The following is a 24487-nucleotide window of genomic DNA, read 5'->3' as shown; positions in this document are numbered from 1 at the left end:
CTCTGAGCCCATGTTTCAGAAATGGTGGTGTTAGTGACACAAGTTATGTCCAAAAAGTTTTTTTTAATTGCGCAGGATATTTGCGACAAGACAGCGATCACTAGCACGATCCCCCCGTGTACCATTGAAGGGAATCAGGGACATCATGACTATTGCAGCATCACTGCGAATATTGGTAGAAATATAAAACAAAAAATATATCAGTGGATCAATATTACACAGTGATTTCGAGACTATAATAGAATCTAGTGTGATGGTTAGAATTAATTATGTTGTTATAATTTTTTAATGTGGTGGTAGCTATCCCGCTTTTGCGTTTTCACAACATATTCACGAGTTCCGACATCATTGTGAACCCCAGCGTGACTGTGAAAATGGAAAATAGATTTTATAGGTGCTTTTTATAGAAACTTGCTAGAAGAACATGACTTTAGAGAATACTGTAATATACCCCTAGTGTGTAAAATACTTCAACATGTGTGCATATATATGTGTTTTAAAATTTGTGAATAATGTGCGATTGTCACAGTTAACGGCGTTGTCATGACTCCCCGAATAACAGCAAAAACAGAAATTAGAACTTAAAGATGGAGTTTAAAGACATTTAGCAGGAAAACATGACTTTAAACATGTTTTTAAAGATGCATGTATATAGTAATATATGTAGTGCAATGTTTAGGATGGATATTTTTAGTTAATATTTTTGGATGTGGTGGTGACAGTTAATGAAAAAAAGGATCTTTATAAAGAAAATTAACAATATTTCGGGTACTACGGTGGTCCTGACATGAGCCTTTGTGTTGATTGTGTGTATATGACAGCTACACATAAGACCAGATGCAGCGTTTCTGGTAACTTAAAAACACCCTGTTGCCTTTGCCTGTAAATTGTACTCCATCATTTCTATAAATTCCATGTATGTCAAAATGCAGATGGTTGTTATAGATACAGCCCTTGCAATGGTCTCTGAGGACTGCAGAAACAGTTTTATTAACATGTTTTCTGGCTTTGTCAATCTGTGGACAAAATTGATTTGACCACTTCCATTTCTGTCTTTGGCATATACTAGAGTACACCAAGACAGTGTGAGGGAAAAGCGACATAAGTTCTGCAGAGGGATCTTTCATTAGGATTTCCAGCCCTACCCTAGTCAATGTGCCTAGGCCATTGCCACCACAGTGCACAATCATGAGGTGAGGAGCTTGGCAATCCACAATGGTTTTAAGCACAGACAGGAACAGATGAGCCTATAACCCTCTCTGGCCAAACCAAGTAATCTCCACATTTGGCAAACCCAGGTCGCTGTCGATACCTCTCTTTTTTGCTCCCTCTTTAGCCCAATAGACATGGCTGTGGTCACAATCCCCACAGGAAGCATTTTCAAGTGAAGGAGCAATAGCAGTTAGGAAAAGGCTGGAGCTGAATGATGTAGTTTTTCAAAAGAAAAGCAGTTAATATGGCATTTTCTTTTTTTTTAAACATGTATTTAATTGGATGTTGTCAGTATGTAAGTGAATACAATTAAGTAGTAGGCTGCATGCATTACCAATAAGTCCTATTATTGCCAGTCCTTCCAGAATGTGCCTTGAACTTGTGACCTACTGATTCCACTAGGTTGCTACACACAGTCGGCTAAGAGTGTAATGGTGGAAGGGTGTTAAAGAGGTAGATTTTTTTTTTAAAAAGGAGTCATGAAAACATTTAACTAATTATACATTTTAAGTTTCAAGATTCAAGACTATGTAGTACACTGTTCTGAAGTATTTGAATTAAAAAACACTTAAGGTTAATATAGGTTGGACTCCCTTTTTTGTGATTACTCTGCAATATTCGCAAATACATTGTGAACAAACTAGACCAGAATCTCCTTTTGAAAGAGAGGGAAAGGGTTACCAGACACTAACCATTCACAAATGGAGATAGAGCACTCTAAAATGAAACATATGTTTTCATTTGCTGCCGTTTAAATCATCACAGATTGGAAGGTGGAAGAGGGTGCCATTTTATTGTTGCTTTGTATGAGAGTGGTGTACCATTCCTGTGCTTAGTTTTTACAAATCCTAACTGTATTAAAAGTGTTTAAAAAGAGCTAAAACAACAATACAATCTACAAACTCAATTTGCTGTTATGTACATAACTTTTTAGGTATTCAAAAGAAATTAAATTAGAAATGAAGTTGTATATGGGAGTTCGATAAAAAAGAGTATCACAGTGATATGAAAAAATGATATAAGATGAATTGTATTTATGAAAAAGTATGTGTTTAAGATGTTAGTACCAAATGTTTTGGGAAGAAAGAGGAAAATTATTTAGTGGCCCTTTATTCTATTATGTAGTTTATATAAAATAACAGTATAGTATTGTTGAAAGTTACAATGAGGAATGTATTTAAAACTAAGAATGCACCGGCCAAGTACAGTCTCCATACAATTACTGTGCTTCTCTGTTGTTTGGGAGAATTCTTTTTTCTTTGCTGCCCTTCACCCCAGGTCGGAGACATTTTCTTGCACCCCGTTGGTTCGGTAGTTTTGAGCAGCTGCTCATTTGTCTAAGCTCCCCGTGCCCTGCCATCCCCCCACCACCTCCTTTCGCTCCATGTTATCCATCAACTTTCCACTCTCTGCTCTCTTTCCTGTGACATACAGTCACCATCAAAAAATGCTGCTGCATTGTCCAATTTCGGACATTGAGAGCATCGATGTTCCACTTAGTTAACAGCAACATTAGCCTGACATCTATTTCTTTTCTTTTTTTTAGTCCTCTTATGTTAATCAGTGCATCTGTGGAGAAAGAAGAGAAAGCCAAATTAAATTCCAAATGACCCAGCCAGAGTGATACCCGCTCACTCCACAAGGGAGGGGATGGTAGCCATCACGGGATTCTACTCTTCAGGATAGGCATACTCTTTTCTCCAATTCGTACAGGTTCCCAATCTGTTGTCACCAATCCCTCTTGATTACTCTCTTAGCTTAATGAGAATATCCTGTACCTTCCTCATTCTTAATCATTGAATTAATGGAACAATCTTTAGAAAAAAAAGAGAAGGTTAGGTTACATGTTGAGGGTTACCTTTGATGCTAAATAAATTCCCACAAGTGGGGAGAAAAAGGAGATATCAACTTAGAGTGAAGAGGAGGTTTCAGTCCAGCTATCCCAAATATTCCAGTGTTTCGTTCTCTTATTGGAGAGTATTGCTCTGTCCATTTCAGCAATTCTGTGGATTGAATTTAACCATTCAGATTCTACTGGTGGAATAGGTAAAATCCACTTGATACACAATTCTCTTCGAGCCAATAAAACTTAGATGAATATGAGAGCCTTTAAAGATTTGTTAATGTTAACCCCCAATTCTTTCTCCGCAATACCCCTAAATATAACCAGTGCCAGACTCACCTTTACCTCATGGCGCACCAATTCTGACAGAATTTTACCCACTTTCTGCCAGAATAGTTGGCTAGAGGGACACCACCGGAACATGTGTGCTTCATCTACATTCGGCTCTTTTTGCAATACCTCACTGATTGCAGCACCATCTTAGCCAATCTTCCTGGAGTCCAGTAAACCTTATGAATAGTAAAGAGATGGTGTTTCTCTGGTTTTTCGCTGACCTCACATAGAGCCATAGTAACGATATAGATACTTCCCATAGTGCTTCAAGGTCAATCTCCGGTAGCTCCCTCCTCCATGTCTCTGTGTTCCATGTAGTCAAGTCTTCTATCGAATGTATAAGTGCCCAGTACCATGTTGAGACTTCTTTCTGCAGACCCGGGCATAAAGCTATTTTGGCCTCATAAGATATGTTTTGATCTCCAGTCTGTCTCAGAGATTTAGCCCAGCTTAAAAGCTGACAGTATTTAAAACGGGAGACCGCTCCTTCTGTAAGTTCTTGCAAATCCTGCCAGGCTATTAGTTGGGCGTCTTCCAATAACTCGCCCCATCTCCAAATTCTCTTTTCCCTGATCGGGGTTGCTAGATTGTCTTGCAAGCATTCAGGGGTACCAGGGGAATTCCATATTGGGGCATAGTGGCTGTAGTATGAAATGTTTAACATTTTCATAATGTGGATCCACAGTATACAGGCGCATTTAAGAGACTTTAATCTGATCTTTTTGAAAAATGTAGGGTATCCAAACTTATTGAGAAAATGATTAGATATGTCTGGTGGACCATACGTCAGGGCACGAAACAAAGGGGTGATATTGTTGGAGTCTTTTAATAGCTGTCTAAAGATTTTCAAGTGAAAGGCTCTCTGGTAGAATAAGAGATCTAGACTTGCTATGCCCCTATTTTTCTTTTTCTCCCTACATTTCTTTCCAAGCAATTCTCTGCCTTTTATTTCCCCAAATGAAGCTATTAAAAAGACCTTGGACTTTTCTAATCTACTCTAACTTAAATTCTAATTGTGTTAAAAATGAAGTTGTATTTGGGTAAAATAGATATCTTCAGTAAATTTGATTTTCCTAGAAAGGATAACGATAAAGATCCCCACTGCTGTAGTTGTTTTCTAACTTTAGATGTTACTGAGTCAAAATTGATTTTTGCTAGATTATCCAAGTTCTGAACTATCTCAATCCTAAGATATCTTATGTTTTTCCTAATGAAATTCCTCTTAAAACAGGTATTCCACTGCATGATCTCTGTTTTAGAGGTATTTACCGCGTATTCTGATAATTTACTGAAATCATCAAAATTTTCCCAGATAGCTGGTATTACCGGTTCCATATTTAAATATCGATAACAAAAATCTATTTAACAAAAATATCAATGTAAAAGTATTGATTACAAAAATATCGACTCCCTATACTTAAACAGGTAAGTACAATAATATTGACTCAAAAATATAGATGTAAATAATATAGATGTAAAAAATATCGACTTTAAAAAATAAAATACCTTAAATTAAATTAATTAAATAAAATTAATATCATCAACAAAATAAATAAATTTAATTTATATCATAACTAATTATAACAAATAAACTTAATTTAATAAATATAAACACAAAACATGTGTACATATACATATATTTACTTAAATACATTTTATTAACTATTATCTTTATTTACTTTCTAAACTTTAATAATTATATAAAAATAAAATAAACACATATATAAAACATTTTAAATAAAATAAAATATTTTATATTTAATTAACACATTTAACTATAAAAAATACATACATTTAGTAACGAAATAAAAACATTAGTAGTTAAAACATTGGATAGCGAAGGGGTAAAAATTACTATTCCCACTCCAGTGAGTACAACAGTAGGGAAAGCGCTGGATAGCGTAGGGGTAAAAATTACTATTCCCACCCCAGTGAGTGCTAGAGTAGGGAAAGCATTGGATAGCGGAGGGGTAAAAATTACTATTCTCACTCCAGAAATTGCAACAGTAGGGAAAGCGCTGGATAGCGGAGGGGTAAAAATTACTATTCTCACTCAAGTGAGTGCAACAGTAGGGAAAGCGTTGGATAGCGGGAGGGTAAAAATTACTATTCCCACTCCAGTAAGTTCAACAGTGAGGAAAGCTTTGGATAGCGGAGGGGTAAAAATTACTATTCCCACTCCAGTGAGTCTAATAGTAGGAAAATCGCTGGATAGCAGAGGGGTAAAAATTACTATTCCCACTCCAGAGAGTGCAACAGTAGGGAAAGCGTTGGATAGCATAGGGTTACAAATGACTATTCCCACTCCAGAGAGTGCCACAGTAGGGAAAGCGTTGGATAGCGTAGGGGTAAAAATTACTATTCCCATTCCAGAGAGTGCAACAGTAGGGAAAGCGTTGAATAGCGGAGGGGTAAAAATTACTATTCCCACTCCAGTGAGTGCAACAGTAGGAAAAGCGCTGGATAGCAGAGGGGTAAAAATTACTATTCCCACTCCAGAGAGTGCAACAGTAGGGAAAGCGTTGGATAGCATAGGGTTACAAATGACTATTCCCACTCCAGAGAGTGCCACAGTAGGGAAAGCGTTGGATAGCGTAGGGGTAAAAATTACTATTCCCATTCCAGAGAGTGCAACAGTAGGGAAAGCGTTTGATAGCGTAGGGGTAAAAATTACTGTTCCCACTCCAGAGAGTGCAACACTAGGGAAAGCATTGGATAGCGTGGGGGTAAGAATTACTATTCCCACTCCAGAGATTGCAACAGTAGGGAAAGCGTTGGATAGCGTAGGGGTTAAAATTACTATTCCCACTCCAGTGAGTGCAATAGTAGGGAAAGCGCTGGATCCCAAAACAATAAAAAAACTAAATTATCAATATTTTTTTAAAATTTAATTTCCAATATAAACATAATTAATACATACATTTAAATATATTATTATTAACAAAGATAATACAAAATAATTAATTACACATTATTTAACACTATAATATCCACAACACACACCTAAAATTAATTACACAATTTCATTTAATATTTACTAATTAATTCATGAAAATTAATGTATTATTATTTAATATTTAATCAATATAAAATTAATTACTTACCAGCTTTCACACAATATACACATATAAAAACCACAACACACACCTAAAATTAATTACACAATTACAATTAATATTTACTAATTAATCAATGGTAATTAATTTAAAAAATATTTAATAATTAATCAATAAAAAATAAATTACTTACCACCCTTCACACCATTTACACATATAAACTCCACAACACACACCTAAAATTAATTAAACAATTAACATAATTAATTATTAATTGACTAATTGAAATTAATTAACAACTAATTAATAAACTATTATAAATAAATTAACACAATAATTAATCAATTAATTTTATATAATTAAATTACTTCCCACCCTATTCCCCTATGAACCCACAACCCTCTACGGAACTAATAACTCAAAATTAAACATAAAATAAATTAATAACTAGTACAATTCTAAAAATATAATAAAATGACAAACAATTCTCATTAACAACACTAAAATACATAACATTATTAATAAATCGATATTTTTGTAAACTATATTTTTGTAAACGATATTTATTACAACTATATTTTTGTAATCAATATTACTTACCTTTCAGTCGATATTCTTGTCAACTATATTTTTGTTGTCGATATTTTTTTCAAACGATATTTCTGCAGCGATATTAATGTACCACGATATTTCTCCGTCGATATTCATGCTCTGCACCGGTATTACCGGGTCAAGATGAGTTGTAAAAATCACTAAATCATCAGGGTATAGACCAATGTTTTTTTCCTAGTTATTACAGATGAATGGAGGTGTACGTTTGCATTTTCTCAACTTGATGGCGAGTGGCTCAATGTATAAATTGAAAAGGATAGGGGAGAGTGGGCAACCCTGTCTAGAACCTCTGCTTATATGTACTGTATCGGAAAGAGAGCTATTTACCAAGACCCGGGCCATAGGGTTTCTATATAGAGTTTTGCTTGCTGATTCAAGTATTTCCTCCATACTAAAATGCTGAATTACCTCATATAGAAAGGGCCAACTAACCCTGTCAAATCCTTTTGCCGCGTCACACGTTATTACCGACAAGGGTTTTTCATACTCTATAGCTAAATCTACAGCTCCAATTAATTCATGCATAAGGTCCTCTAAATGCCTCCCCTTCATGAATCCATTCTGGTCTTTATGTATAATTGGGCACACAGACACTCACCTCTTGCATGCCGTTAGCGAAACGGCACCTATCTCCCCTCCATCACCGCCATGAGGGCAACAGCATTTGCACCAGTGATACCCACGCCGTGAGGGCAACGGCTGTAGCTTCTTCCCGCCGGATCCACCAACAGCGGGATAACTACAGCTCCCAGCTGCCCCGGCGCACCAGTGACGATCCTGACTCACCCGGAGGTGCTTGAAGAGAGAGGAGTGCAGAGCGCGCTTTGGGGCACACAGACACTCACCTCTTGCACGCCGTGAGGGAAATGGCACCTATCTCCCCTCCCTGACCGCCGTGAGGGAAATGGCATTTGCACCAGTGATACCTGCGCCGTGAGGGCAACGGCTGTAGCTTCTTCCCGCCGGATCCACCAGCAGCGGGACAACTACAGCTCCCAGCTGCCCCGGCGCATCAGTGACGCTCCTGATGCGCCCGGAGGCGGTTGAAGAGAGAAGAGCGCCGAGCGCGCTTTGGGGCACACAGACACTCACCTCTTGCACGCCGTGAGGGAAACGGCACCTATTTCCCCTCCCTGACCGCCGTGAGGGCATCGGCATTTGCACCAGTGATACTCGCGCCGTGAGGGCAATGGCTGTAGCTTCTTCCCGCTGGATCCACCAGCAGCGGGAGAACTACAGCTCCCAGTTGCCCCGGCGCACCAGTGACGCTCCTGATGCGCCGGGAGGCGCTTGAAGAGAGAGGATTGCCTCCCGCCCCGTGGTACGCGCGCGGGGGGCGCCCGGGAGAAGCCCGGGACAAGGGCCGTCTGCGGCCGTCTAAGGCAGGGCAGGGCCACCCCTCTAACGTGTGAAGTACAGGATTAACTCTACAACCAAGGTACTGTGCAAACTCGGGTAGGGCAGTTGCCGCTTGATATCGACTGTGGGTTACATCAGACCAGTCGGACAATATTCTTAGCGAGTTAGAAGGGTCCGTGAAAAGTAATGGGCAAAAGAAAGGCAATGGAGGGGGGTGGAGCTTCTGCTATCACAAAAAAAGGGAAGAAGGCAAAAAAGATCCAACATGCTGCAACTAATTGTGTTTTAACTAGCATTGAATCTATTGTTGAGGATTGTGAATATATTTTATTGGGGGCCCCATCTATAAAAGAGGCGGGAAATCACGATCCCCTGTTCGATGGCCTGACACTGAAAAGGAGCAAAGTGATCCCTGCAATTTTTTTCCAAGAAGTCAAAGAATACACATCCTGCTGATGAATTGCATTCTATCCCTGTTAATCCCATTGAGGCAAATGTTATAGAGATTTCAGGGGGGGGTCACTTGAGTAGTAAGGTTGATCTTCCGGCCAAATCAATGGAAAATGTAGACCGGTTAATGCAGGAGAGACCATGTGAAAAGGGTATTACTTGTTCTAATCGATTTTCTGTGTTGGAAGGGGAATCCAGGGATTTAAGTGAGGTATTATCACAAGGACATGGGGGGGTTGTGGAGGTTATGAATGGTACAGGCGAATGCCTCAGATGTTTGAATTTTAATAGGACAATCTTGAAGAAAATTGAAAATTTGGAAGGGGACATAGCTTGTATTAAAAAACTAATGATGGAATCATTGAAGCAGGGGGAATTACATGTGCGGAAGAGCCCTCAAGCAGTAATAGTGTCCAAACTGGCAAAAGCCCCTAATACACGAGCAGTACCATCGAATGAATGCTCCTAAAACAGTAGGAGGGCCACTATCCGAGATTTCAGTGCAAACTTCTCTAGTTAGTATGCCTGCCGGGTAGAATATCACTAGTTCCTACGCTGAGGTAGCAAAACCGCGGGGACCACCATTAAAGCATAAGGATTCAAATGGGGGTAAAAACATTTTAATGACTCGGCAGAGGCAATTAAAGAGGTAAATGCTGGGGAAATTTGGAGAAACAAACGGATTAATAAACCATTCAGCTCCCCAAATGCCACTGTCTATATGACTGGGGTCACTAAGCTTGGTGTTGCCAATGCCTATGAGAGCAGCGAATCAATCCGCAATAAAACCATTCACTGGCTGCGCCATGTGAGAGGGTGCAGATCAGTTATCAGGGAAGACATGATTAATGTAAAAAGACTGTCCCTGTTTAGTTCGCTAACAGACTGCATTGAGATACAGCTTGATAATGCAGCAATTGCAGAGAATTTAATAGCCCTAGAGTACAGAACATGCCCCCCAGGCTCCCGAAGCATTCTCTAGACGGTTGGCCGCAAATACCAATGTGATCAAGCTGCTTTCATGGAACATAGCGGGTCTCCAAAAAAACATGGAAAATCCAGAATGGAATGAATTTATTGATATGTTTGAGATATGCATATAACCAGTGCCAGACTCACCTTTACCTCATGGCGCACCAATTCTGACAGAATTTTACCCACTTTCTGCCAGAACAGTTGGCTAGAGGGACACCACCGGAACATGTGTGCTTCATCTACATTCGGCTCTTTTTGCAATACCTCACTGATTGCAGCACCATCTTAGCCAATCTTCCTGGAGTCCAGTAAACCTTATGAATAGTAAAGAGATGGTGTTTCTCTGGTTTTTCGCTGACCTCACATAGAGCCATAGTAACGATATAGATACTTCCCATAGTGCTTCAAGGTCAATCTCCGGTAGCTCCCTCCTCCATGTCTCTGTGTTCCATGTAGTCAAGTCTTCTATCGAATGTATAAGTGCCCAGTACCATGTTGAGACTTCTTTCTGCAGACCCGGGCATAAAGCTATTTTGGCCTCATAAGATATGTTTTGATCTCCAGTCTGTCTCAGAGATTTAGCCCAGCTTAAAAGCTGACAGTATTTAAAACGGGAGACCGCTCCTTCTGTAAGTTCTTGCAAATCCTGCCAGGCTATTAGTTGGGCGTCTTCCAATAACTCGCCCCATCTCCAAATTCTCTTTTCCCTGATCGGGGTTGCTAGATTGTCTTGCAAGCATTCAGGGGTACCAGGGGAATTCCATATTGGGGCATAGTGGCTGTAGTATGAAATGTTTAACATTTTCATAATGTGGATCCACAGTATACAGGCGCATTTAAGAGACTTTAATCTGATCTTTTTGAAAAATGTAGGGTCTCCAAACTTATTGAGAAAATTATTAGATATGTCTGGTGGACCATACGTCAGGGCACGAAACAAAGGGGTGATATTGTTGGAGTCTTTTAATAGCTGTCTAAAGATTTTCAAGTGAAAGGCTCTCTGGTAGAATAAGAGATCTAGACTTGCTATGCCCCTATTTTTCTTTTTCTCCCTACATTTCTTCCAAGCAATTCTCTGCCTTTTATTTCCCCAAATGAAGCTATTAAAAAGACCTTGGACTTTTCTAATCTACTCTAACTTAAATTCTAATGGAATTGTGTTAAAAATGAAGTTGTATTTGGGTAAAATAGATATCTTCAGTACATTTGATTTTCCTAGAAAGGATAACAATAAAGATCCCCACTGCTGTAGTTGTTTTCTAACATTAGATGTTACTGAGTCAAAATTGATTTTTGCTAGATTATCCAAGTTCTGAACTATCTCAATCCTAAGATATCTTATGTTTTTCCTAATGAAATCACTCTTAAAACAGGTATTCCACTGCATGATCTCTGTTTTAGAGGTATTTACCGCGTATTCTGATAATTTACTGAAATCATCAAAATTTTCCCAGATAGCTGGTATTACCGGTTCCATATTTAAATATCGATAACAAAAATCTATTTAACAAAAATATCAATGTAAAAGTATTGATTACAAAAATATCGACTCCCTATACTTAAACAGGTAAGTACAATAATATTGACTCAAAAATATAGATGTAAATAATATAGATGTAAAAAATATCGACTTTAAAAAATAAAATACCTTAAATTAAATTAATTAAATAAAATTAATATCATCAACAAAATAAATAAATTAAATTTATATCATAACTAATTATAACAAATAAACTTAATTTAATAAATATAAACACAAAAAATGTGTACATATACATATATTTACTTAAATACATTTTATTAACTATTATCTTTATTTACTTTCTAAACTTTAATAATTATATATAGGCTGTCCTGTTTTCAGTTTCTATTTTTGGTAAATTCTGGTGGGGTTTTTTCAGTGTTTTCAATATCTTAAAAAACAGTTGTTATCAGTGGTTACACATTTTCACGCCACTCAAAACAACAGAAAAAGTGTTTTTCCTGTGTTTATGGAACGTTTTGCTTTTATCATTGCTTGCTTTCTGCACTGATAGAACATGGTATATAGATAGTGTACGTACAGTGTATATGAGGTCCAAAGAGATTTTTGCAAATTAATCTTATTGTAGTACACCATACAATACTTCTTCAGTGAGTCTTTGGTCATGTGCGCTAGCGCTTTCCTTCCCATGTAAACTTCTGTGAAAAGGCCCTCTCAGCATTCATAGCCCCTTGATCTGAGAACCGTCAGCTAAGGGACACAGTTGGGATGACTCTTTCTTTGATGCCACATAAAGCACGAAATGATAAATATTTGCGTTTTAGTTCCTGGGCATAGGAAAACAGTGCACCAGAATGGACTAAAAAGTCAATACCATCCCTCATTAACTCTGAAGATTGTAAAGATGCTTTCAGCATACCATCTAACAAGTGGCAAGGATCTCCTACAGGGAATCACTTCAGCTCGGGTATCAATTTTGACAGGTCATCACACACATTTTTTATATACTTAGCTGAATCACTACAAATACAAACAATATCACTCCAATCTTTGTTGAACTTGGAAAGAACCTTTTTTGCAGAGCATAACAAGTGACAATGCTTTCCATGTTTTCCAAAAGTCTGGTGTCATGTTTTCATCACTATCCCACATGCTTGGTGATATATATACTTGTCACTATACCTTGCATTTAATGTTTAAAGCCTGAGGTGTTGGCAATTCATCTACTATCAATACTGACCCACTAGAAACTATGGTCTGATGTATTAAGGGTTTTTACCCATTCTCTGTGGGTAAATGTGATGACACATATTAGGAAAGATTTTAATGAAACTAGCCATTTTACCTATCAGTGAAAGAATCAATTGCAGCCAAAATATCAAATGTGAGTTTGATATGTCCTGATTCTCCCTAAAGAACAAAACTCAAGCAGAATAATGTTAGCCAGTGTTTCTTACTGCTAGCTTGTATAACAAAGTTACATTTTATTGACCCCTTCAGTAAGAACAAAATGACTTTCACTTTCTTTTTCCTTTCTTTGAATGGCATTTAGTTTGTGGTTGTGCGGGTGTTTTTTCAGTGTTTATATGTTTTCACAGCTGAGGGCTATTTTTCTTTCAGTGGGGTTTTATCAGTTATTATAGGTTTAAACCTAAAACCCCACAGCCTAATTATATAAAAATAAAATAAACACATATATAAAACATTTTAAATAAAATAAAATATTTTATATTTAATTAACACATTTAACTATAAAAAATACATACATTTAGTAACAAAATAAAAACATTAGTAGTTAAAACATTGGATAGCGAAGGGGTAAAAATTACTATTCCCACTCCAGTGAGTACAACAGTAGGGAAAGCGCTGGATAGCGTAGGGGTAAAAATTACTATTCCCACCCCAGTGAGTGCTAGAGTAGGGAAAGCATTGGATAGCGGAGGGGTAAAAATTACTATTCTCACTCCAGAAATTGCAACAGTAGGGAAAGTGCTGGATAGCGGAGGGGTAAAAATTACTATTCTCACTCAAGTGAGTGCAACAGTAGGGAAAGCGTTGGATAGCGGGAGGGTAAAAATTACTATTCCGACTCCAGTAAGTTCAACAGTGAGGAAAGCTTTGGATAGCGGAGGGGTAAAAATTACTATTCCCACTCCAGTGAGTCTAATAGTAGGAAAATCGCTGGATAGCAGAGGGGTAAAAATTACTATTCCCACTCCAGAGAGTGCAACAGTAGGGAAAGCGTTGGATAGCATAGGGTTACAAATGACTATTCCCACTCCAGAGAGTGCCACAGTAGGGAAAGCGTTGGATAGCGTAGGGGTAAAAATTACTATTCCCATTCCAGAGAGTGCAACAGTAGGGAAAGCGTTGAATAGCGTAGGGGTAAAAATTACTATTCCCACTCCAGAGAGTGCAACACTAGGGAAAGCGTTGGATAGCGTGGGGGGTAAGAATTACTATTCCCACTCCAGAGAGTGCAACAGTAGGGAAAGCGTTGGATAGCGTAGGGGTAAAAATTACTATTCCCACTCCAGTGAGTGCAATAGTAGGGAAAGTGCTGGATCTCAAAACAATAAAAAAACTAAATTATCAATATTTTTTCAAAATTTAATTTCCAATATAAACATAATTAATATATACATTTAAATATATTATTATTAACAAAGATAATACAAAATAATTAATTACACATTATTTAACACTATAATATCCACAACACACACCTAAAATTAATTACACAATTTCATTTAATATTTACTAATTAATTCATGAAAATTAATGTATTATTATTTAAAATTTAATCAATATAAAATTAATTACTTACCAGCTTTCACACCATATACACATATAAAAACCACAACACACACCTAAAATTAATTACACAATTACAATTAATATTTACTAATTAATCAATGGTAATTAATTAAAAAAATATTTAATAATTAATCAATAAAAAATTAATTACTTACCACCCTTCACACCATTTACACATATAAACTCCACAACACACACCTAAAATTAATTAAACAATTAACATAATTAATTATTAATTGACTAATTGAAATTAATTAACAACTAATTAATAAACTATTATAAATAAATTAACACATTAATTAATCAATTAATTTTATATAATTAAATTACTTCCCACCCTATTCCCCTATAAACCCACAACCCTCTACGGAACTAATAACTCAAAATTAAACATAAAATAAATTAATAACTAGTACAATTCTAAAACATATAATAAAATGACAAACAATTCTCATTAACAACACTAAAATACATAACATTATTAATAAATCGATATTTTTGTAAACTATATTTTTGTAAACGATATTTATTACAACTATATTTTTGTAATCAATATTACTTACCTTTCAGTCGATATTCTTGTCAACTATATTTTTGTTGTCGATATTTTTTTCAAACGATATTTCTGCAGCGATATTAATGTACCACGATATTTCTCCGTCGATATTCATGCTCTGCACCGGTATTACCGGGTCAAGATGAGTTGTAAAAATCACTAAATCATCAGGGTATAGACCGATGTTTTTTTCCTAGTTATTACAGATGAATGGAGGTGTACGTTTGCATTTTCTCAACTTGATGGCGAGTGGCTCAATGTATAAGTTGAAAAGGATAGGGGAGAGTGGGCAACCCTGTCTAGAACCTCTGCTTATATGTACTGTATCGGAAAGAGAGCTATTTACCAAGACCCGGGCCATAGGGTTTCTATATAGAGTTTTGCTTGCTGATTTAAGTATTTCCTCCATACTAAAATGCTGAATTACCTCATATAGAAAGGGCCAGCTAACCCTGTCAAATGCTTTTGCTGCGTCACACGTTATTACCGACAAGGGTTTTTCATACTCTATAGCTAAATCTACAGCTCCAATTAATTCATGCATAAGGTCCTCTAAATGCCTCCCCTTCATGAATCCATTCTGGTCTTTATGTATAATTGGGCACACAGACACTCACCTCTTGCATGCCGTTAGCGAAACGGCACCTATCTCCCCTCCATGACCGCCATGAGGGCAACAGCATTTGCACCAGTGATACCCGCGCAGTGAGGGCAACGACTGTAGCTTCTTCCCGCCGGATCCACCAACAGCGGGAGAACTACAGCTCCCAGCTGCCCCGGCGCACCAGTGACGATCCTGACTCACCCGGAGGTGCTTGAAGAGAGAGGAGTGCAGAGTGCGCTTTGGGGCACACAGACACTCACCTCTTGCACGCCGTGAGGGAAATGGCACCTATCTCCCCTCCCTGACCGCCGTGAGGGCAATGGCATTTGCACCAGTGATACCTGCGCCGTGAGGGCAACGGCTGTAGCTTCTTCCCGCCGAATCCACCAACAGCGGGAGAACTACAGCTCCCAGCTGCCCCGGCGCATCAGTGACGCTCCTGATGCGCCCGGAGGCGGTTGAAGAGAGAAGAGCGCCGAGCGTGCTTTGGGGCACACAGACACTCACCTCTTGCACGCCGTGAGGGAAACGGCACCTATTTCCCCTCCCTGACCTCCGTGAGGGCATCGGCATTTGCACCAGTGATACCCGCGCCGTGAGGGCAATGGCTGTAGCTTCTTCCCGCTGGATCCACCAGCAGCGGGAGAACTACAGCTCCCAGTTGCCCCGGCGCACCAGTGACGCTCCTGATGCGCCGGGAGGCGCTTGAAGAGAGAGGATTGCCTCCCGCCCCGCGGTATGCGCGCGGGCGGCGCGCGGGAGAAGCCCGGGACAAGGACGGGCCGTCTGCGGCCGTCTAAGGCAGGGCAGGGCCACCCCTCTAACGTGTGAAGTACAGGATTAACTACAACCAAGGTACTGTGCAAACTCGGGTAGGGCAGTTGCCGCTTGATATTGACTGTGGGTTACATCAGACCAGTCGGACAATATTCTTAGCGAGTTAGGAGGGTCCGTGGAAAGTAATGGGCAAGAGAAAGGCAATGGAGGGGGGTGGAGCTTCTGCTATCACAAAAAAAGGGAAGAAGGCAAAAAAGTTCCAACATGCTGCAACTAATTGTGTTTTAACTAGCATTGAATCTATTGTTGAGGATTGTGAAGATATTTTATTGGGGGCCTCATCTATAAAAGAGGCGGGAAATCACGATCCCCTGTTCGATGGCCTGACACTGAAAAGGAGCAAAGTGATCCCTGCAATTTTTTTCCAAGAAGTCAAAGAATACACATCCTGCTGATGAATTGCATTCTATCCCTGTTAATCCCATTGAGGCAAATGTTATAGAGATTTCAGGGGGGGGTCACTTGAGTAGTAAGGTTGATCTTCTGGCCAAATCAATAGAAAATGTAGACCGGTTAATGCAGGAGAGACCATGTGAAAAGGGTATTACTTGTTCTAATCGATTTTCTGTGTTGGAAGGGGAATCCAGGGATTTAAGCGAGGTATTATCACAAGGACATGGGGGGGTTGTGGAGGTTATGAATGGTACAGGCGAATGCCTCAGATGTTTGAATTTTAATAGGACAATCTTGAAGAAAATTGAAATTTTGGAAGGGGACATAGCTTGTATTAAAAAACTAATGATGGAATCATTGAAGCAGGGGGAATTACATGTGCGGAAGAGCCCTCAAGCAGTAATAGTGTCCAAACTGGCAAAAGCCCCTAATACACGAGCAGTACCATCGAATGAATGCTCCTAAAACATTAGGAGGGCCACTATCCAAGATTTCAGTGCAAACTTCTCTAGTTAGTATGCCTGCCGGGCAGAATATCACTAGTTCCTACGCTGAGGTAGCAAAACCGCGGGGACCACCATTAAAGCATAAGGATTCAAATGGGGGTAAAAAAACATTTTAATGACTCAGTAGAGGCAATTAAAGAGGTAAATGCTGGGGAAATTTGGAGAAACAAACGGATTAATAAACCATTCAGCTCCCCAAATGCCACTGTCTATATGACTGGGGTCACTAAGCTTGGTGTTGCCAATGCCTATGAGAGCAGCGAATCAATCCGCAATAAAACCATTCACTTGCTGAGCCATGTGAGAGGGTGCAGATCGGTTATCAGGGAAGACATGATTAATGTAAAAAGACTGTCCCTGTTTAGTTCGCTAACAGACTGCATTGAGATACAGCTTGATAATGCAGCAATTGCAGAGAATTTAATAGCCCTAGAGTACAGAACATGCCCCCCAGGCTCCCGAAGCATTCTCTAGACGGTTGGCCGCAAATACCAATGTGATCAAGCTGCTTTCATGGAACATAGCGGGTCTCCAAAAAAACATGGAAAATCCAGAATGGAATGAATTTATTGATACGTTTGAGATCTGCATGTTCCAGGAAACCTGGAGTATGATCCCCCTGTATAAAAGTGGGTATTCTACCCATTTTATCCCGGCAATCAGTGCAGGGAGAGGTCGCCCATTGGGAGGACTTCATGTATGGATTAGTGTGGCCTTGAATTGGGCACTCACTGTGCGTAATTTATCTACTGATGACATATTACATATTTCCATTAAGGGCCCCAATACTGGAAGCGCTATGAGCTGTTTAATGTGTATGCTAGAGGTACCCCGGGAGGCCAAACTTCACCTACCATAGCATTACTCGAGGTGGCACTAGCGGGAATTCCCCCCTCGTCTAATGTTATTGTAGGGGGAGATTTTAATTGCACATATGAACCCTTAAGCGAAGAAGATCTCTTGGAATGTAGCGAAGAGGATTCAAGACTTTCTATCCCGTCCCTGACTTTGGCGCCAATTAGGAAATGGATACCTAGAGCGAGCCAACTAAATGCACTAACATTAGAACATAATCTACGCGCCCTGAATGGCAGGACCATTTCAGACCTAAATGGTGCGATGACTTTTAATAGACTTAGTTGCCCGTCCCGCATCAATTATGTTCTACTTGACACCCGTTCTTGGGACAGATTAGTGGATATGGAAGTTAGACAGTCGCAGGACAGTGACCACAATCCGCTTTGCATGAAAATAAGATGGGGGAACGGGAGGGACGCACCAAATGGTCCTTTACTGTCTGCAAAATAGGTAGTTCCATCTAATTGTAATCGTAAATTAAAATGGAACAGGGTGATGTGCCAAGAAGACAAACTAATCAGTATTAGAACATTGGAATGTTGGGAGCTCCATTGAAAACAATGGAGTGCTCTGGGCTTATAATGGCTGGTATAAGCCTGGACCTCCAACATTCCAATGTTTCTTTGTTCACAGTTCTGGCTGTGAACAAAGGCTTCAGGGAACCTAAGGGGATTCCAATCCCCTCATGCTCCCAAAAGGCTTTGTTTTTTTTGTTAGAACATTCTGTCCTCTTCTGACAGAATGTTCTAATAGCCTTATAGCCCTTCGTAGATGGGCTATACAGCTATTAAAGTCCCTCTCCCTTGTTAAAGGCCCTCGCCTTCAGCTCGGGGCCTTTAACGCTGGAGAGAGCCTTTAATAGCCGGTATAGCCCTCTACGGCGGGCTATAAGGCTATATTAAAGAACTAGTTGAAGCAGAGACTAGAGAACTTTTACCCTTTTTTTTTTGTTCAGGCCACTGAACAAAGTTCTAAATTCATGGACTCCTACAAGAGCCTAATAGAGAAAATTGACTTATTTTTTACTATTGGGGACACTAAAGGGCCTAGGAAGAATAATCTCACTAAAATGGGTTCCCCATGGTATACGGCTGAATGCAGGAAAAGGAGAAAGGCTATATCGATTTCCATTAGGAGTAAGGATGCGGTAGACTGTTAAGGTAGCCAGAAAGGATTACAATTATTGCATCAGAAGGGCAAAGAAGGATTGGGAGGAAGAGCATTGGCAACAACTTAAGATCGCTGCCTGCTCGAAGGACTCTACCCTGTTTTGGAATTTGATTAATAAATTCGATAGAAGAGGAGTAGAGCCCCTCCCTAACCATATAACCGAGCAGCAATGGCATTCCCATTTCTCAAAACTGTATTGTGATGAGAATGAAACAGGGCAAATTTTGGGGGCACCAAATGATTTAACTATAGACAGGCATGTACCTGTAGAACCCTTTGCAACCTGGGAAGTTCATGATGCCATTATGAGTATAACCCCGTCTAAAGCAGCAGGCCCGGACGGGTTACCAGTGATTTATTTATATATGACCCCAAGTTATGGACTGATTTCATTGCCCTACTAATGAACCTAATTCTTCGTGGACATTCTGTCCCAGATTCATGGAAGGGCGCTGAAGTAGTAACTATCTACAAGAAAGGCAATAGGGAGGACCCTGCCAACTACAGACCGATTAGTCTAATCGATGCTATCCAGAAAGTAGTTGGCAGGGTCATCGTCAACAGAATAGGAACTTGGCTTGAAGAAGGGAATATACTGACTCACTTTCAGGCGGGCTTCCGACAAAATGTGGGAACGATGGACCAGGTCTTCAGGTTCTGCGCTATATACTGGAAATCTGTGAACATCATGAAGGGGAATTTATATCTGGCCTTCATAGACCTGAAGAGCGCTTTTGATCTGGTGCACTGTGATAAACTGTGGAAGGTGCTGTTGGACATGGGGTTCCCGCAATACCTCCTGGAGTTTATTGTTAAACTTCATCAGGACAATTACGCCAGAATTAGATGGGGGAGTCAGGGGCAACTAACAGAGAGGGTGCCTGTGAACAGGGGGGTGCGCCAGGGCTGTGTGATGGCCCCGACATTGTTCTCCCTCTTCGTTAATGGGGTGGTAGACCATTTGAGGGAGGACACCGCCGACGCCCTGGTCCTGGCAGGGGAGAAAACACCCTCCTCTTCGCAGACGACACCCTCCTGATGTCCAAAAAAACTCCCTCGGGTCTCCAGAAATTGTTGGACAGATTTAGTCTGTTTTGCGACGAACGCGGACTGACCATCAATACCACTAAAATAAAGCTGATGGTACTGCCCCCATTAAAAAAAGCAAAGAGAACTTACATCACTCTCAATGGGTCGCCGCTAGAGGTGGTGGAGGCATTTGACTACCTGGGAGTCAGGATTAATAACAAAATCAAATGGGACTCCCATGTCGCCAAAATGCTCCTAAACCTTAAAAGAGTATCTGGAGTAATTCTGAGGAACCAACGAATGTCCATCAGCAGCCCTATAGCCCCGGCTCTTGCTGTTTACGAAGGGAAGGCATTAGCCTCTGCAGTTTACGGTTCTGAAATGGGGCAGTGAGAACACAGTTGATTTGGTTAGAGCCGAGAATAAGTTTCTGAGGGACTTAGTTTTCCTCCCTACCTCGACTCCACTGAAGCCCCTCTTTCATGACATGGGCAAACGCTCGATTTCAGATATAGTTTGCGTCCGTCCTTTGCTGTTCTGGGTGCGCCTGAGAAGGACACTAGAACTGGAAAATTATGCCTTGGTGTTGGACGAACTGATCGCCCTGAATAGTGCTAATAAGATACAGTGGCTTAATAAGCTGAGGCAGATGGTTATGAATCTGGGATTGGCTGAATTTTGGATCTCCCAGTCCCCACCTCCCAAGGAAGCTGTCAAAAAAATCTATTGGGAGTGGGTTCATGCTGAGGAACTGAAGAGCACAAAGTGGGGAGCACTAACTACCCAATTTCTGGAACATAAGCCCACTAGGAAGCTTGAACCATTCTTAGATTTCAATCAAGTTCCAAAAGACAGATCACTTTTTCTGAAAATGAGGTATGGGACACTCCCTCTTAATAAGTTCACAGAAGGCTGGAAAGGAACGCGAGCTCTACTTTCTACCTGCCCAAGCTGCTCATGTGTGACTGAATCCTTACCTCACTTCCTGTTTGCCTGTAAAGCATACCAAAGAGCTAGATCACGATGGTTAAAACCAGTATGCAGGGAGCTGGGAGTTTGTGACTATAGGGTCGCCCTACACATCCCCTCATCAGACACAACATCTCTGTTCATTGTATGTGGGGTTGCAAAGTATCTATCAAGTGCCTGGCTCACACGTACTAGGTCGATAAATACAAACAAAGCCGAGAACTTGCCTGCATAGAAAGTCCATATGTATACCATTGTCTTGCACTTTATTTCCTGTCAACAGGTTTTTTTAAATTGTACATAGAATTGTTATTGTCTTTTATATTTGTGAATTGGGTATACTATTTTAAAAGTAATTTTATGTCCGAAATGTATGTACTTTTATGATATGTAATATATCGAATAAAGTAATTCAATCAATATAATTGAGCCAACCATTCGCTCCAACCTTTTATTAAGAATCTGTATATATTTTATAGTCGCTGTTGAGCAGCGATATTGGTCTATATAATTCACATATTCTTGGGTTTTTGTCGGGTTTAAGAAGAATAATAATGGTTGTCAAATCCCAAGAAGGTGGAGTGCCTTGTTTTGAAATGTAAGCAGAGTTAAAAAAGTCCAACAGAAATGGGGCTAAAACTTCCCTCAACAGAATGTAAACCTTATTAGGAATGGCATCTGGGCCAGCCGCCTTGCCCTTTTTTAAGTTCTGGATTGATATATGAACTTCTTCAAGAGTTATAGGAGCAGATAAATCCTCTCTATTTTTAACACTTAATAAGGGCATGTCCAAGTCACTAAAAAATGTGTCGATCTGATCTTTAGTTGGAAATATGTCCTCTGTGTACAGATCTTGAAAAAAAAATCCTTCTCTATGGCTCTATCTTTCGTAATTATGTCACCCGTGGCTTGGTTTATCAAATCCTTAATATTGTTCCTTCTTTCTATCCGATTTTGCCTTCCATGTCAATAATTTGCCACTACCGTCCCCACATTCATAGTTTACTAATCTACTTGCTTCCCATCTCTTTTTCATTCTAAGTTCAAGATAGGCAGCTAACTTTGCCTTAGCCTTAACAAGATCATCTTCTAATCTAGCTTTTATGCTTACCTCTGAGGCGTGGGACAATTTCCCTTGAAACTCTCTTATCTGGCCTTCTAAAAGGGACAATTCCCTACTTTTATTTTTATTTTGCAGCGCGTTATAACTGGTAAGCATGCCTCTAAGGAAGGCCTTGTATGGGTCCCAAACCATGTTTATAGAGGCCGTATTGAGGTTAAAAAGAAAAAATTATTTTGTTTGATTTATCACGTTCTTAACAACTGGAGGTTCAAAAAGAAGAGCACAATTTAGGGTCCATCAGCTTTCCTGGGGCTTAGCACGAAGGTCTAATTGTAATAGGACTGCCGACTGGTCCGAAAGATGTTCCAGAAAATGAACAATATTCTTTAAAGAGTTATTTATACAGTAGGAGGTCAAGAAGAAATCAATCCTAGATCGATGCCCGTGCTTTTTATTGTGGAATGTAAAATCCCCTGCATGATTACTCTTCCCCACCCTCCCTCTTATGTGTTTTATCCTCCAGATATCTGCTAGGCTGAGATCTTGAATCATAGTTTCCAGAGCTGACCTCATTTTAAGAGTTGCCCCATTGCGTGCTTTGGATGTGGTATCCTTGTCTAAATCAAGAATAACATTAAAATCACCACCTAATAGTATGGTATCATTGTAGTCAAGAAGATGAAGCATCAATGTGCAGAGTGGGAGAGGATCATCTATGTTAGGGCCATGGTATGAAACAAAATTGACCACATGCCTTCACATCTTGCCCTGGCAATCACCCATCTGCCCAAAGGATCGACAACCACTTCAGCTATTGTACATTGATCCAATCTTTTAAATAAAATTGCGACCCCCTTAATTGTGACTAGTTGAGAAGAGAAAATACAGTGCTCAACCCATGATTGAGTTTAATGATATCTAGCTATTCCTCTTTTAACAGATGGGATTCTTGGATAAGGATTACATACACCTCCCTCAACTTCAGGTTCAGAGCAAATAACCGCCTCGGTTATGTTATCACCAGGTAATAATTCGGCGGAGCTTGAAAATACAATGGTGACAGTACTCGCAGTGCTAAGGGAGAGGTTCACAACGTCAGAGCTTAACCAACAGAAAATATAGGGGTACTGTGAGGCTATGGAGGAGAAGATTACATCTTTAGTGGAGAGGGTGGGAGCAATGGAATTGTTACAAGAGGAGATCTCAATTAAAGTGTCTAACCACCGAGAGGAGATCATGAAACTAAAGACAAACGAAAGGGAGCTCAGAGACAATCTGGAGTCTTTAGAAAATAACACAAGAAGGAACAATATCAGAATTCTACATGTTCCCGAGGGGAAGGAAGAGGGATATATTAAAACATTTGTGTGTACTCTCTTAAAAGAATTCAATTCCCACCTGAAATTTGACACTCTAGAGCAAGATATTCAGAGAGTTCATCGCAATCCCTATGTTGCATGTCCGGGAAGAAAAACCGCCAAGAGGATTTTGGTGAACTTTAAAACATACACCCTAAAAGAAGCTATCCTCGCGGCGGCTTTAAAAGCAGGCAACTGGTCTTTTCGCTTTAGATCGGACATTTCTCGTGAAGCACTAGATAAGCAGTGGGAACTCGGGAAACATATCCAAGACCTAAAAGACCTAGGTGCCACTGCCAATATCCACTTCCCGCCACTTTAAAGGTCATGAGGAACAACAAAATGCATACTTTTAGAGATCCAGAAGATGTAAAATCTTTCATAGATCAGATAAGGGCACAGACTTCAGTTTAGAAGAAAATAGTTAGTCTGCCAAGGGGTGAGGGAGCTCATACAAGTTGAAAGTATACCTCACATCATTAGGGAGGGTTCCCAGGGTGGGTAGGGAGGGGCACCAGTAAAAGTTCAGGAACATTTGCAAGATACACTGGGGGTGGGAGCATTTGGGAAAAAAAAGAAAAATAATGAAGGAGCATATTAGCAAAAACCTCGTTAAAATTATTGCCGTTTTAGTGGCAGGAAACTGCCGCTAAAACGGCAATAATGGGCTTGCTAATATGCGTTATAGAATTCCAATAAAAGCCCAGGTTAGATGTCCTGCACATCTAACCTGGGCTTCTATTGGAATTCTATTACGCATATTAGCAAGTCCATTATCGCTGTTTTAGCAGCATTTTCCTGCCGCTAAAATTGCGATAATTTTAACGAGGTTCTTGCTAATATGTCCTGTATTGTTTGAGGCAGTCAAATTGGTTTTCGTTTGATCATCTCTCTTTAACATTAAAGGGGTCATTATGATTGCGGTTTTTCCGCATCCTCGGGGCCGGCGGAAGCCACCGCCGGCCCCGAGGATGCGGAAAAACCGCAGCGGACTGACCAAAGAC

Source organism: Lissotriton vulgaris, chromosome 11 (genome assembly GCF_964263255.1).
Source record: "Lissotriton vulgaris chromosome 11, aLisVul1.2, whole genome shotgun sequence".
Lineage (NCBI taxonomy): Eukaryota > Metazoa > Chordata > Amphibia > Caudata > Salamandridae > Lissotriton > Lissotriton vulgaris.
This window is presented reverse-complemented; position numbering follows the sequence as displayed.